We start from the raw sequence: 15,659 nt of genomic DNA, 5'->3' as shown, positions 1-15,659 counted from the left end.
AAAAAAAAAAAAAAATACTTAGACCTCAGTGACATTATTTACTAGCTTTTCAGGATCTCCTTGACCCTTGGCTATAAAAGATGAGAAAATCATACTCTCATAGCCTTTCACCTTCCTCTCCCAATTACTGTACTTTATTTATTTTAAATATGTGTTTATTGCTCCAGTTAATAAAATGTATGTTCTGTTCTATAACCATGCCTATTCTCACCATCTCCCTGTACATTTTTTGTCTTGTTCTTAAAAGTCAATGAACAGAATCAGCTCTGTAACTAAGCCTTCCATAAGTTCATCTCTTGGTTTCCTGAAGTTTGTTCTTAGCGGTTCCTTCACAAAGTCACATACAACTGTATGTCCCAAGTTATTTTGTGTTCAACTTTATCACTTTACTTTTACTTAGATAAAGTAGTAGTTTGGTTAGATAACAAGATTATTAGCTAGATTTTGTTTCCTTGAGAAAATAATAGGCTTGCGCCATTGTCTTAGAACTTTAAATGATGCTTTGAAGAGTCTGAGCATTCATGTATGTATCTTCTCCTTTCTTTAAACGAAAGTCTCGCTCTGTTGCCCAAGTATTGGTCTCAGTTTCCTGATAACTCTCTGTTTTTGATCTAGCTTTATTTTTCTACCACTTGGCCCATATATACTCCTTGGCTTTTCTGCTTACTTTCTGTCTTCATCTCATAGAATACAAGCATCAGAAGTAAATGGATTTGGTCAGATTTATTCCATGTTGAATTCCAAGAACTTAGGTTGCTGGTTACTGCTTAGTAAAATTCTATGTGTTTGGTGTGTGTGTGTGTGTGAGAGATGCCAGAGTGATTCTGCCCTATCTTCCATCCTTATAAGTATTTTGATGTTTTTTGCTTGCTTACCAAAGAATTCTTTTTGAATTGTGAATTCCCATGCATTTACCATGATATAGCATGGTCTTAACTACTATATGTCAATGTTGTTCTATTTCTAGAAAATTTTTTCACATATAATCTTTAAATCAGGCTTATAACTTCTTAAGCCTGTTTTCTTACTGTTCCCGTTAGCACAGTTTATCTATCTCGTTTCCTTTCAGCCACTTGGAATCACTCTGTTTCACTTTGCTGTAGAGTGGAGAATTTAGTTTGCTTCCTGAGGCAATTAGGATATTTTGTTATCTTAATAAGCTGCTGACATATTTGGCCTCAACTCCGTCATGTTACTCTGTTACAGTTACTGAATGTATTATATATATGTGGTATATTCTCTCTGCTGTTTTTAGATTTTTATTATTCTGACACTTTGGAGGATTTATATTTCTTTTCTATTATAGTTGTTAGCTTTTTAAAAAATATACCTTTTATACTGGCCTCAATCCTCGGGCCTTTTCTTCTGGAGAGAAGAAGTCTTACTCTGTTGCCCAGATACTGGTCTCAATTTCCTGGCCTCAAGCAATCCTCTTGCCTCCCCCTCCTGAGTAGCTGGGACTGCAGGCATCAGCCATCGCACACAGCTTCCTTTTTTTCTTACAATATTTTACTGTCTAGCGGATCAATTTTCAGAGCTATCCTTTGATCTACCTATGCTCTATACAGCAGTGATTTTTTTCCCTATATTTTTTTCTTTCCCTTGTCAGTTTTTAAGTTGTATTACTTCTCCTTGGTCAGAATATGGAATGTTTACAAACTGTTCTGTCTTTTTAATTTATAATTATAATTCTATCATTAAATACAGTAATGCTCACTAAAATCCTATGTGAATTTTTTCCCCAGTCATCTCATGCTTGGATGAAGCTTTTTATCTAATATATTTCTCAAGACATGTATGTATAGTGTTCTCTATGCTCTCTTTTTTCTGTAATGTTGATACTTGGCTGGATATAAAATTTGAATTTATTTCTTGAAAATAATGTTCTCCTGTCACCTTATTTTATATATTGCTGTTGAGAATTTTAATGTCAACCTAATTTTCTTACCCTTATTAGTAATTTTATCTTTTAGCCTAGAGGCCTAAGAATGCTTTCTTTGTTATTAAAATCTCATATTAATAATTTTACCAGGGCTAGGCATAGTGACCCATGCCTGTAATCCTAGGACTCTGGGAAGTTGAGGCAAGTGCATTGCTTGAGCTCACAAGTTTGAGACTAGCCTGAGCAACAGTGAGACCCTATCTCTACTAAAAATAGAAAAACTGAGGCAAGAGGATAGCTTGAGTCCAAGAGTTGGAGGTTGCTGTAAGCTATGATGGTGCCATGGCACCCTACCCAGAGTGACAGCTTGAGACTCTATTTCAAAATAATAATAATCATAGTCATAGTCATAATTTTACCAGGATACATCTCAGATTTTATTTTGAGGTCATCAGTTTTCCCAGGCTTGCAGTATGTCCTTTAAATATATAGATTTACATTTTCTTTGATTTTTGAGAAGCTCTTTTAGATTCCATTTTATATTTTATTTATATTTCATTGTTTTAAATGTCTAGGGTTCTAATTGTGTATATGTTGGATCTTCTTTGCCTGACTTCCATTTCATCCGCTTTCTCTCTAGGTCTATTCGGTTCTTTCTTTCCTCTCTCTCAATCTTAGCCAAAAGACCACGAAGCAGCCTCATCTCGTTTTCTTGTTCTTGATTGTTTGCCGTCTTCTTTTCAGTGTCCCTTGCTCGATTTTCATTTGAATGTGTTCTTCCTTGAACATTTTTTAATCATAATTTATTCCTGGGATGGTCTTATCTTTTTAGTACATCCCCCCCACCCCGGATTCTGCATCCTTGTAATGTTGAAACCGTAGTGATTTATTGTTTCATTTTTACTTCTTGGCTTATTGAGAGGATATAAAGAAAACTTTGGTTTCAGATGACTGCTGTTATCCATCCCCAAATAGATTTTTAACTGTTTTTCTATGCTACAGCGTTATTACTCTTTTCCATCATTTATATTATCATGGACTGCCTTTCCTCTTGTTTCTATCATTATTTCAGTATTTTATTGCTTTTATTAGTTCCCATTTCATTGTGCTTATTTTACCCAATTCTGACCTCCATTTACTATATTCTTATCAATGTCTTTGCTCTTTTTCTATGATGGTTTTATTTTTCTTTTACACTCTCTTAAGCCTAGCCAGTTTATATTTCACTATCTGTAAATATTTTTAATTGTAACTTCTCCATACTTGAATGTCTCTGCTTAATAGGGATCATTGCTTCATGAATTTGGTTATACTTCTTATGTATTCTGTTGCTGTGTATTCCTGTTAAATGTGTTTTATGTGTCATTTATTTTGCCAGTTATCTTTTTCTTCTGTCCTGTATAGAGTCTTACCTGATTCCTCTTTCATTTCTCATTTTTGAAAAACATATTTTTCTACACAAGGTGTTTTGCAAGAGATTCAAATAAAAGAGGGATTACACAAATGTGTTTCTTACGCAATTGTGTTTCTTTCTATCAAGAAATTTCCTTATGATACAGATACATCAGTTCGTTTAATGGTCTAAAGTCAGTAGGATACAAATAGGAAGTAGCCATCCTTTCTTACCACTATTAGCAAGCACCTTATATCGCCTTGCCTTTTCCTTAACCCCTAGTGACATTAGGGAAGATTCACGCAAGTTGCTTTTCAGCTATTAAAAAAATAATCTTCTTTTTGGTTATTAAAATTTAAGTCTAATGTTTAAAATGTCTTATGTTCATAAATTGAAATTTTTAATGTCATTAAAAATGTCAGTCCTTCCTATAGTTTAGCTAGAGAATCAATGTCATTCAAGTGAAAATGCAAATAAGATTTCATGATACTTTGCGATAGTTTCTGTGGAGCAGCAAAAAGGCAATGATGATCCAGATACTTCTAAAGAAGGATATCAAAGGGAAATGGGATGCATCCTACCATATATGCAAGCATTTTATGATTCACACAGTGGTAGACCAATGGAATAAGACAAAGATGACAGAGACAGACCCTCATATGAAGTAATGAGATGCATGGCCGAGCTAGCATTGCAGCTCACTAAGGAAATGGTTATTAGTCAATAGATGGTGTGTATATATGTAAACTGACCAGCTAATTTATTTTTTCCTAAACTTTAGAGGTAAATTGTACCAAGACCCTCTTGAAGACAAACAAGATGGAAGGATTCACAGTACCAGATATTGAGTCGAAGTTCTTACAAAGTTATAAAGACATTGTGCCATTTATATAATGATAAAATAATGGGATAACAACAGTAAATCCAGAAACAAACTAATAGATACAGTCTTCCATTTTGATTAATGTGTTGGACCTAATAATAAAATATTTTAAACGTGTTGTTTTCATGAAAAAAAAATATACACATCACGAATGTGTATATATACAATGAATATATATAACATATATATATATATTTTTTTATTTTTTAGTCAAAACCTATTTCTTTGAGAGATAGAATGATGTGGTAGATTATATGGCCTCTGAGGCTATAATGTGAATTTGACCCAAATAATGGCCCAGATGTGGATTTGAGTCTTAGTTCTATCAGGTGTTTACTAGATATTTGAAGGCAGTTATTCAACTATTCTGCTTCTTAGTTCCTTTATCTGTAACCCGAGATGATAATACTGTCTCTCAGGATTATGGTGAGAATTAGAAATAACAAATATAATCTTGCCAGTACATGCTTCACCCTTAATAATGGGAATTTCTTACTGTGTCTCTCAGGAACACAGACATTTCTTTTTACTCTCTATAAGAATTAATATTTCACAGATCTGTATGTGAAACATTATGTTAATGTCACCCTGGGTAGACATAGCTCACAGTAACCTCCACTTTGTGCTCAAGCGATCCTCTTGCCTCCGTTTTCTGTTTTTTAGTAGAGATGGGGATCTCAATTTTGGTCAGGTCGGTCTCGAACTTGTGAGCTCAAGCAATCCACCCGCCTCAGCCTCTCAGGGTACTACGAGTACAGGTGTGAGCCACTGCGCCCAACTTAAATCTTTTTTTAATTATGTGCAACTCCTTATTCAGAGTGCTTCCTAATGATTAGTTTCTGTGATTTGGAAGAACCCTGTTGTTGCCCTGTGTTAAAACAGTCTTATAAACACTGGTTATTATATCATTATGAGACATTAAAGGCCCCCCAAATCATTACTACTTTTTGTTTTTTAAGACAGAGTATCACTCTTACCCCAGCTAGAGTGCCCTGGTGTTTAGCTCAAACTCCTGGGCTTATGTGATCCTTCCACCTCAGCTGGGAGTATAGGCGCTCACTACCATGCTTGGCTAATTTTTTGTTCTTAGTAGAGGTGGTTCTCACTCTTTCTCAGGCTGGTCTCAAACCCCTGAGCTCAAGAGAGTCTCCCTCTTTGGCCTCCCAGAGTGCTAGGATTATAGGTGTGAGCCACTATGCCCAGCCCAATATTTTTAAAAATAATGCGGTTAAATGGAGAAAAGAGTTAGCTATGAATATTTTATACTAAATAATGCAGTTAAAGGGAGAAAAGAGTTAGCTATGAATATTTTATACTGCCTGTTGTGGTAATTAAACGAACGATTTTTATACATGCTAATGATACTATGTGCTGTTAAGAATTTTGCCTTTTTATTGATTGGTGTTTCAGTTGTAGAATGAATAATAAGGGAAAAACACAAAAATATAACACATTAAAATTTCTTATTATATAGAAAAAGTTTTAAATCATTAAAATGTGTTATAGCCTTAAAATCTTTAGTATTTGTTTTATGAAATATTTCATTTTATTTCTTTTCTGGATACTTTAAAATTGGGATGAGAGGTGGGCTCAGTGGCTCGTGCCTGTAATCCTAGTACTCTAGAAGACTGCAGGAGGCTCATGTGAGGTCAGAAACTTGAGGCCATCCTAAACAAGAGCAAGCCCCCTTTGCTACCAAAAATAGAAAAATTAGCTGGGTGTTGTAGTAGGTTCCTGTAGTCCCAGCTATTCTGGAGGCTGAGGCAGCAAGATCACTTGAGTCTAAGAGTATGAGGTCGCTGTGAGCTAAGCTGATGCCAGGGCACTCTAGCCTGGGCAATAGTGTTAAACTTTGTCTTAAATAAATAAATAAGGATGAGGATGGTGGAGTATAGCAGTTTAATTTTTGGCTACTGTTATGTTTTTAACCTATCTTATTTTGCTAGCTAATTTAGTAATATTTGCCTCAAAATTCTGAAATTATATGACTTGTAGAAAATTCTTACTTTTTAATGTTATTCATAAATACTACATTATATATAGGACAAATAAGCTGCATATATTCCTTATCAAAATATAATATTGCGATTAGCTTTCCATGAGAGCTTTTGGGGAAGACTTCCTAGTATTGCACTGTCCCAAGCTGTAAAGTATCAGGGTTTAAATAATGAAAATAACAGAAGTACCAATAGAAAATTAGAAGAAATATTAGCATGGTTAAAACAACATATTGAAACCCACATAGATAATTATCTTTCACATTCCGTGTATTATCTTATCTGAAAATGATATATTTTAAGTCAACCAAAACTTAAAGTCTTTACTATATCTCAAATAATTATTAGATTACCACTATCATATTTTGTGCTTACGTAGGAAGATGTCTGGGATCGTGATATTTGCAACTTACTTTCCAGTGGTTCAGGAAAAAAAAGACATGTGTGTGTGAAAAGTTAGGCCATGCTGGGCACAGTGGCTCATGCCTGTAATCCCAGCACTCTAGGGAGCTGAGGCAGGTAGATTGCTTGAGCTCAGGAGTTTGAGACCAGCCTGAGCCAGAGTGAGATTCCATCTCTAAAAATAGCTGGGTGTTGTCGTAGAAGATTACTTGAGCTCAAGAGTTTGAGATTGCTGTGAGCTGTGATGCTACAGCACTCCTCCAAGGTGCTCCTGTTTACCGAGGGTGACAAAATGAGACTCTGTCTCAAAAGAAAAGAAAGGAAAGAAAGGAGGGAGGGAGGAGGGAAGAGGTAGGTTGGTTAGGACTGGTGCAGTGTCTCACGCATATAATCCTAGCACTTTGGAAGGCCAATGTGGGAGGATTACTCGAGGCCAGGAGTTCAAGACAAGCTTGTGCAATATAGGGAGACCCTGTCTCTATTTAAAAAAAAAAAGAACAATTAGGCATTGTACTGTGTGGCTATAATCCCTGCTATTCAGGAGGGTGAAGCAGGAGAATAGTTTGAGTCCAGGAGTTTGAGGTCACAGTGAGCTATGATAATGCCATTGGACAATAGAGCAAGACAAAGGAAAAAAGTTGACGAAAAACTTAACAGAGAAAGAAACACCTTTTGAAAGTATAGTAATAGGAGGGGAGAGGGAGAAGAGATTTGATAAGTTCCCATCCAAAAGGTACAAAAGATGGGTAGATGGTATACTTCCTGGGTGAAGAACACAACCATAGCTCAGACTTTAACCTTACAAATGCAGACTAGGTAACTAATCATCTTAATCTGGAAATGTTCAAGAAGCATGGTAATAATAATTAATTAATATTCTACATATACTTTTATGTCTCATGTTATTTTTTTCAGAAAGTATTTATTTAAATGGCAAGGGGGAGTTTTCTCTCCCTTTTTTTTTTATTTCAGGTTGCTGTGAGAGTACAAACAGGACATAATTTTTGAATTTGTTAGGTAGAATCCCTCTTGTGTCCCGCACCCAAAAATGTGTGCCATACACCCCTACCTTGTGCCCTTAAAGTGGAAGCACACCATTCCCCTTTTCTCTTTCCCACCCTCTCAACCTCAACCTCCCTCCCCCCAACTAGAATAGAATTAAGTTTTTCTCCTATGTGGGGGCATGTTAGATCCTCTACTGGCTTCATAATAAAATTGAGTACATTGGATACTTGCTTTTCCATTCTTCTGATACCTTACTAAAAAGAATGTCTTTCATCTCCATCCAGGTTAATACAAAAGATGTAAAGTCACCATCTTTTCTTACAACTGAATAGTATTCCCTGATACATACATATTCCACAGCTTGTTAATCCTTTCCTGAATTGATGGGTACTTAGGTTGTTTCCATATTTTGGTGATTGTAAATTGAACTGCAGCAAACATTCTAGTGCCAATATCTTTATGATAAAATTATTTTTTTTTCTTTTGGATAGTGCCTGATGGTGTAGTGGGATTGCAGGGTCAACTATGAATTCTTTGAGGATCCTCTATACTTCTTTGAGACCAACAGTGTAAAAGTGTCCCTCTCTCTCCACACTCACACTGACTTCTACAACTCTGGGACTTTGTGATGTGAGCTCATCTCACTGGGGTCAAGTGATATCTGAGGGTAGTTTTAATCTGCATTTCTCTGATGATATAAGGACAGTGAGCATTTTTTCATATTTTTGTTAGCTATTCGTCTGTTTTCCTCAGAGGTGGTTCTGTTCATGTCTCTTGCCCAGTAATAGATGGGATTGTTTGCTCATTTTTTGTTGATTGAGTTTTCTGTAGATCCTAGTTATCAAGCCTTTGTCAAATTTGTGACATGCAAATATTTTTTCCCATTCTGAAGGTTGTCTATTTGCTCGAATTGTTGTGTCCTTAGCTGTGCAAAAGCTTTTTACTTTAATTAAGTCCCATTTGTTTATTTTTGTTGTTGTTGTGATTGCTGCTATAAAATCTTTCCCCAGGCCGACATCCTCAAGAGTTTTTCCCACACTTTCTTCTCAGATTTTTATTGTTTCATGTCTCAGATGAAATCTGATCTTAAGTCTGTTATCCATTTTGAGTCAATTTTTGTTAAGTGACAAAAGGTGTAGGTCCAATTTTAGTCTTTCACATGTGGTTATCCAGTTCTCCTGAATAGGTTATCCAGTTCTCCTGAACCATTTATTGAATAGTAGTTCTTTTCCCCAGTATAAACTTTTGTTTGGTTTATCAAAGCCCAAATGTCTATAAGAGACAGGTTTCATTTCTTGGTTTTCTGTTTGGTTCCATATGTCTGTGTTTCTGTTTTAGTGCCAATACCATGCTGTTTTGATCACTGTGAACTTGTAATATAAACTAAACTCTGGTGGAGTGATGCCTTCAATGTTGTTTCTAATTACTAAAATTTGCCTTGGTTATATGGGGTTTTTTTTCTGGTTCCATACAAAACTAAGAACTAGGGCCGAGTGCAGTGGCTCACACCTGTAATCCCAGCACTCTGGGAGGCCAAGGCAGTTTTATTGCCTGAGGTCACAAGTTCAAGACGAGCCTGAGTAAGAAAGAGCAAGACCTCATCTCTGAAAAATAGGCAGGCGTTATGGCAGGCCCTCATAGTCCCAGCTATGTGGGAGGCTGAGGCAAGAGGATCACTTGAGCCCAAGAGTTATCGCCACAGCACTCTACTGGGGGCAAGAAAGTCAGATTCTGTCTCCAGAGAAAAAACAAAACAAACAAAAAAATGAAGGAATATTTTTTCCAGTTCTTGAAAGATGTTGCCATTTTAATGGGATTATATAGAATCTGTAGATTGCTGTGAATCGTGCAGGCATTTTAACATGTTAATCCTTCCTAGCTAAGAGCGTGGTATGTTCTTCCATTTAACATCTTCTGCTATTTCTTTTATTAGGATTTCATAATTTCCTTTGTAGCAGTCCTTGACCTGTTTTGTTAGGTATATTCCTGGACATTTCATTTTCTTTGAAGCTACTGTGAAGGGAATTGTATCTTTGACTAGCTTCTTGACTTGGCTATTATTGGGGGCTTCCTCTCTTAAGCAATAATTTTCCTAATTTCAGATGTCAGAAAGGGAGGTATCTAAATTATTTTATTGTATTTCACTTATAAATACCAATGGAAACTGTACTTTTAAAACATTAAAGACATTCAGTTGATCTTTCTGGATTTTTCTGTTCAGCTTTGTTCAACCGATAGTGTATTGAACATTTAGATGCGGAGGTTGAGTAGCTAATCTGAGAGGTTCTCTAGTGAGATCGCCCAGATTCCATCTCTTCTCAGCTGTGTGAGCTGAGACTTGGCCTTTCACACATCTGTACCTCAGTCTCCTCGACTATCAACCAGGGTAGTAATCGTGCATACTTATCGCTTATGGATTCAGTGATGATTGCATTTATTGGGAGCCCTTAGCAAAGAACTTGGCACAGAGTAAAGCTCTAAAAATCACAGCTGCTCCTCTTATTGTTGTTGTTACTATCATCATCATTATTATTATTACTGAGGAGAGATGAGTAATGCTAGAAGACTGGATATTCACAGAGTTTACAGTGTAGTAGTTTGACCCACAGTGTTGATAAAGAAAGTTCATATGAAACATTTTTCTTAAGCTTAGTCATCTTTTCAGTCAGTTCTACAATATAATAGGAAGATTCAGCTCACGATACCATAAGAATATATCTGGGAGAGAGTTTTATTATGATGAATGTCATCACAATACTACCCAGAGAGATGCAGCAAATTTGGATAAATAAAGTCATGTGTTTTTGGACAGAGCTTTGAGAAGTAAGGACAGCAGTTTAATGGCTTAATGACTTAAACCAGGGTACAAATACATGTAATACACAAATGCACTGGATCTTTTGTGTGTATTTGTGTGTGTATGTGTGTACATATGTGAGGGAAAATTCTTTTGAAGTATTTAGATTTCAATTAAGTTTTGATTTTAAGAATTTGTTTTCTCTCTGTATTCTGTTTTTATAGTAGCATTCTGTTTCCTAAGCAAACTTTGAAATAGGGATATTCCTAGTCCTGAACATGCTGCTATTATTATTCCAGACACAAAGCAAGATGGGCTAATTTTTTTACCATTCTGGCTGGATCACACAATATGATGGCTTATACCTAAGCTGTATGCCAAACTACTAAATCGTTGTGCACAAAATTAAACCAATTTGTATTTTCTCCAGTTAAAATTGCATGCAGGGACTTTGGGGGGTTTTTTTAGACCTAAGACACAGTATTATATCTAATTCACTGAAACCGCCAAATGTCAAGGAGGAAAAAAAGTCTTATGTAAGTAGGAATGATATAATGGGGTTTGTAATGCTCTCTTAAGAGATTTTTTTAAATCATGTAAAATAGTTTGAGTTTTGATGATTTTTAAAAGTCATATATGGCCCACATCAATCTTATTTTTAATAGTGTTTGATCCCATATTTTTAAATACATTAGAGCATGTAACCAATATTTCTCAAAATGGATCATGGTGCCAGTCACAATCTACATACTTGAAGAAAATTTCCTTCCCTTTATTCCTTCTTTCCAAATCTGTGGCATCTGAATTTTAATAAGGAAGAAAATAACCATGTTTTTAAGATGTTTTAGAAATGATTTTCCAAATTAGATAAAAATGTTCGAAGGAATAAAAATGTCTTTATGCATTCATTGCAGTATTGATTTTTATCAATGTCTGTTTGTAAAAAATACCTCTATACTAACTTTGAATAGGTTCAACATATGGTATGTGTTATGCAATTAATGACAGTGTAGAACTATGTTATCCCACAAACTATTGCCAAGGACTTACGAACAGCCACAAATTTAATTATACAGAAGAAACTACAGTTAAAAATATAGTCTTTTTGTTTTTGTACCTTCTCCATATCTAGAGTATACCAGGGACACTGTATTGCTATGCGGTGAGTGTTCTCCCAGAATACGTTGCCACAAAGTTGTGGCGCCTACTATTTCTGTAGTTACAATTATTTGCATAGGGCTAGTAAACAGAAAAAACTTGGATCCTGTGTCGCAGCCTAGGTCTCCTAATTAAAATTGGCCTAAAGTTCAAAAGACTTCCATACCATTCATCTCTGCCTAGTAACAAAGTTTTTTATTTTTGTTTTTAGTTTTTATTTTTGGATAAGTCGATTATAGTTGATCATTGTCTTAGTTTTTTCCTGGTAGGGTTGAACAAGATATTCCCAAAAGCCTCTTCTGGCTTGAAATTTCTATTGATTTTCTTTATCATGGCAATTCACAGATTGCTTCCCAGGATGAACAATAGTGTTACGCGCATAGAGCAAGTTTCCGGGTGATTCAAGAATTACACTTTGAGAATGATTATCCTCTATCAGTGTTTAAATTGTCTTTAATGGCTCGGCTCCTGTGGCTCAAGTGGCTAAGGCGCTAGCCATGTACACCCAAGGTGGAGGGTTCAAATCCAGCCGGGGCCCACCAAACAATGACGGCTGCAACCAAAAAATAGCCGGGTGTTGTGGCAGGTGCCTGTGGTCCCAGCTACTTGGGAGGCTGAGGCAGGAGACTCGCTTGAGCCCGGGATTTGAAGGTTGCTGTGAGCTGTGATGTCACGGTACTCTACCCAGGGGGACAGCTTGAGGCTCTGTCTCAAAAAAATAAATAAATAATTTGTCTTTAATAACTCTTCTTAATTGTACGAATTAAATTATGTAATTTAGTGTTACCCAGATGATAATATCTAAGTAATATATGATTTAAAAAAAAATGTCATATAAAGCTTCTAATGCTGTGAAAGTAAGGTGAGAAATTGTTTTAAAGGTTTTCTAACTAATGTTAAGAGCTGTCTATACCTTGTTTGCTTTTTCTACTACTGTTATAAGTGTATAGATAGTATAATCCAGAACCACTCAGAATTCAGTTCAGCAGTAAAGAAATTATTCATGTCTAAAGGTAATCCTTTCCTTTTGACATGCTGACGGTACCTAAGAAGAAAACATCAGGATCAATATCAGATTATTTACTGACAGTTTAGCTCTTTCCTATGTTACAGAAAATGATTTGAAATTTGGCTTTTATCAAAAACAGAAGTGCTGGCCACTTAGAATGATAAAACAATAGCTTTCAGCTTAGTTATTTTCCATTTATAAAGTGATACTTTCATAGAAATAAACAAGGCAAACTTCAGAGAACCAAAACAATTACCCAGAAAAATACTTGGCATTTTTGCCATTTTAAATACAGATTTATAACAACTACATCCAGTAGTAATGGAAAAGAATCACTGTTTTGTGTTTTGTTAAGTAAAACTGCTTAAGATCACTTCACAATAAAATATGCCCCCAAAGAACAATTGTCTCACCACAAGTACTTAAAGATCATTTGTATTCTGTTACTTCTCTTTTAAAGCCCAACCCGGATATTTCTTAAATGTCATTATCACAGATAAAATTTTGCATTTATAAACTTTTCACTACCACCTCAGTCAATTAATTTTATGAATCAGAAGTTATAATTAATTGCATTTCTGGCTAAGATTTGTCAATCTCTAGATAAAAGAGATTCTCTATTCAAAATATCCCTTCAAATCTTTTGAAAAGACCTTGCACGTTGGCTCACACTTGTAATCCTAGCATTCTGGGAGGCCAAGGCAGCTGGATTGCCTGAGCTCATGGGTTCAAGACCTGCCTGAGCAAGAACGAGACCCCATCTCTAAAAATAGCTGGGTGTTGTGGCAGGTGCCTGTAGTCCCACCTACTGAGGAGGCTGAGGCAAGAGAATCTTTTAAGCCCAAGAGGTTAAGGTTGCTGTGAGCTATGACGTGACTAGCCCTCTACCAAGGGTCATAAAATGAGACTCTTGTCTCTAAAAAAGAAAACTTTTTTTGTTGGATTCCAACCCACCAGCTCCTGGTGTATGTGGCTGGAGCCCTAGCCACTGAGCTACAGGCACCAAGGCCAAAAAAAAAAAACCTTTTTAAAAAGTAAACCTTTATAATATTTTTATGTTATTTATTATTGATAATATTACACAAAAAATGAGTTATGGAAACAACAGAAATGTTCATAAGCAGAAAAATAGACCCATACAATGGACTGTATTTTTCCATAAAAAGAACCTCCATAGTTGACCACCTCCCTACATTGACCACCTCTTCAAGTTGACCTACTTTTTATAGACTGGACATGCACCACATGTATGTATCAGTATAGTAGGCCTAGTTCCTTATGTTGATCAGTTTGTTGTAGTCTCTTGGGTGGTCAACTTACAGAGGTTCTACCATATATAATAAGGTTCTCCCATACCATAGTCTTGCAAACTATGCTGTCTTTCCCATTAAGGCAGTGGTTCTCAACCTTCCTTTTGTCATGACCCTTTAATACAGTTGCTCATGTTATGGTGACTCCCAGCCATAAAATTATTTTTGTTGCTACTTTATAACTATAATTTTGCTATTGTTATGAGTCATAATGTAAATATCTGATATGCAAGATGGTCTTAGGAGACCCCTGTGAAAGGGTCGTTCAACCCCCAAAGGGGTCAGGACCCATAGGTTGAGAACTGCTACATTACTATAACTTTAGTTGATAATTCTCATTACTTTGTTAGCACTACTGCAATAGTTTTCTGTTTTGGCAAAGTTCCTTTGCTTGGAAACTTCAAATGGCTCACTTCCTAAACAATATAACTTAAGTTCCTAAAGTGGCATTAAAAACCCTCTAAATCCGATAGTTATCTCTCTTTTCTATATTATCTCTGCTGATTTGCGTTCATAAAACTCTTTCTTTGACCACCTGGGGCTTCTAGCTATTCTAAGTACAAATCCTAGATTTACATCTTTGGTAGGTAGGGATAAGGAAGAAGGGGAACAGATGCTTTCTCTAGGGGTGTTCATTGAGAGACCCATGATGCTAGGAGGTGCTTTGTCTATTAGGAAGAACAAATTGACCAGAGGGAGCCAACAGATGACACTTCAAGGGGTCTCCAAGGACTGTCCAATCAGAAAGAGGTAGAAAAACCACAGAGTAGAGTTGTTGTCGGTGCCTTGATAGAGGGTTTTGAAGCAACTACACATTTGAGGTACCAGTGTTAAATGATCTACCCTCATTAACATAGTAAAAATCACACCCACCAGTGCCACGACAGTTTACAGATACCACGGCAACACCAGGACATTGCGTTACAAGGATAGAAAAAAAGAGGGTTCTCAAGTCCAGGAATTCTCCATCTTTTCTAAGAAAAATTCTCTATCCTTTCCATGAATATTCCACCCACACTCCCACTTAACATAAAATAGGCAATCAGTATAAAAGGAGAAATCTTGTTAAATTCAGGGTCTCTTCCCCTCTGAGGGGCTGAACCATTCCTTCTCTGGAATGTGCTCTGCTTCAATAACACGTGGGCACTTTGCCTGCTTGCACCTGCTTGCTCTGCTCATTTACTCCGTCAGCCTGGGACCAGTAACCAAGTACTGGGAACCAAGAACCTGAGAACTTGGAGACCTGACATCTGGTCCCCCACACCCAACATCTTTATATATCCTTTCCTTTGCTGATGATACTTATTAACTTTGCAGAACCTGTTCTTTGTCTTCTGCTTGGTCAACAAAAGCAAGGTCTGGCAAATGTTTCCTGTAAAAGGCCCAATAAATATTTTAGGTTTGCAGGTCACATCTCGCTGTTGCAACAACTCACCTCTGCTATTGGAGAGTATGGCCCACGGGGCATATTTTGCTGACCTCTTAATTTAAGGAACAGAAGGAGATACATACTAAGTATAAATAAAAACAACAACCCAGATTTTTAAAACGTTGGAGATAAATATTAATAGGAAATTCATGTAGGGTGGTAATGACAGTATAGCTCCAACTTAGTAATAAAGAACACAAAGAAATTAAAAATTAAAATGGACTTAGAAAGAAACAACATAATTATCCCCAGCCTGGGCCTGCCAAACAACAATGATGGCTGCAACCAAAAAATGGCCAGGCGTTGTGGCAGGCGCCTGTAGTCCCAGCTACTTGGGAGGCTGAGGCAGGAGACTCGCTTGAGCCCAGGAGTTGGAGGTTGCTGTGAGCGTGAT

The 15,659-nt window shown here is 36.4% G+C and overlaps 1 protein-coding gene and 1 pseudogene across 2 annotated transcripts in view; one reads left to right on the top strand and one right to left on the bottom strand.

The window, feature by feature from the left end:
* ADK (adenosine kinase) overlaps positions 1–15,659 on the top strand; it is a 553,222-nt gene that overhangs the window by 333,489 nt on the left and 204,074 nt on the right. The gene's annotated exons all lie outside the window — the stretch shown is intronic.
* Positions 1–15,659, bottom strand: part of LOC105886375 — a 52,868-nt pseudogene that overhangs the window by 26,936 nt on the left and 10,273 nt on the right.

The sequence above is a fragment of the Otolemur garnettii genome, unplaced genomic scaffold (assembly GCF_000181295.1).
Source record: "Otolemur garnettii isolate 467f Iridium unplaced genomic scaffold, OtoGar3 scaffold00008, whole genome shotgun sequence".
Taxonomy (NCBI): Eukaryota; Metazoa; Chordata; class Mammalia; order Primates; family Galagidae; genus Otolemur; species Otolemur garnettii.
Note: the sequence above shows the minus strand (reverse complement) of the source record. Positions and strands in the feature narration are given on the sequence as shown.